This window comes from Mandrillus leucophaeus, unplaced genomic scaffold (genome assembly GCF_000951045.1).
Source record: "Mandrillus leucophaeus isolate KB7577 unplaced genomic scaffold, Mleu.le_1.0 Scaffold809, whole genome shotgun sequence".
NCBI lineage: Eukaryota > Metazoa > Chordata > Mammalia > Primates > Cercopithecidae > Mandrillus > Mandrillus leucophaeus.
In genome coordinates, this window is record NW_012108797.1 from 1497649 (window position 1) to 1499218 (window position 1570).

Sequence of the window (1570 nt, forward strand, 5' to 3'; positions counted from 1 at the left end):
CAGCTTTCTACTTATGGCTAGCCACTTTTCCCAGCACCATTTATTAAATAGGGAATCCTTTCCCCATTTCTTGTTTTTGTCAGGTTTGTCAAAGATCAAATGGCTGTAGATGTGTGGTATTGTTTCTGAGGGTTCTGTTCTGTTGCATTGTTTTTATAGTTCTTTACGATGCATTGCATCATTAGGTTTTTTATTTGAAGTTGTTCTTTTTAATGTAGGCATTAACAGCTATAAATTTTGATATTAGTACCGTTTTTTCTGTATCCCATAGATTTTGGTATGTTGTGTTTCCATTATCATTTCTTTCATAAAATTTTCCAGTTTCCTTTTTAATTTCTTTTTTGATCCACTGTTCATTTATGTGCATATTGTTTAATTTCCTAGGAGTTGCCTAGGAATTGCAGTCTTTGTATCCTAGGCTTCCCTTCAGGTTTACCTGGGACCCCAGGGCACTTTGGCCTGTAGTAGTGTGGGTTGCTGAGAGACTCAAGTTCTCCACCCTGGAATGGGTGAATCCCCTCTAGCTAGGTCTGGTCCAAATGCTCCCTATGTGAGTGGGCACTGGCTGAGCCTAGCACGGCTTTGCTCTCTGCTATGACAGGGTAGCACTGAGTTCAATGTGAAGTTTTCCAGTCACTGCCCTCTTCTTCTCCCAAGTGTATGGACTCTCTGGGCTGCACAGTTGCTGCCAAGGGATGGGGGAGGGGTGGCATCTGTGATTTAAGACTGTCTCTGTCTGACCTCTTGAATGCCTGTTTCAACAATATGAAGTTAAAACCAGGCACTGTGATTGCTCACCTGATTTTCGGTTCTCATGATGATGCTTTTCTGTATGCAGATAGTGGTTACAATTTGGTGTTCCTGCAGGGAGTACACAAGGTATAGCCTCCTATTCCACCATCTTTCTCTGTCCCTCTAGTTGGTTCTTGACAACTATTGATAAAACGTATTATTAAATGCAGTATCTGGGCCATCCCTAGGCAAAATGTGATTTGCTGTTTTCCACTAGTTCTCTTCCTTTATTTTTCCCACACTTCTATTTCCCCTCATTACATCTCCCAGGAGATTTCAATATTACAAGACACTTATAAAGACTATTTCACTATTTGAATGAAGTGCTAATAGAATTTTAGGTATCACTGGGTAGAGTTTTGTTTTAACAATGCAGTTTTGTGAGAAGATGAATTGGTGTCATTCTCGAAGGTCTTTCTTAGAACGAAATACAATAGAATTCTGATTTTTAAAATGAGAAATGAACTTCTGGTATAGTGAAACATATGGCTTATGATTGTGTAATTTTGTGTTCAAATCAAGAAAAATATATTTAAACATTTATCCTGGAGTTGATGTGAGAGCAATTTGTTTCACAGTTGACATTACTGAAGGAAATACTAGGAGAGGATGAGGAGGAAATTCAGATTTAGTATTTATTAGTAAAATAAACTCTTTAGCTAAGAGCTAACTTTACTAGCCAAGTTCCCTCATATCCTCTTGTGCCTGGAAGTTAAGGTGGATTTTTCCTAGGCTGGAAAGTTCTTGAACCTCTTTCCCATAACTTTCTTCTTCAAAA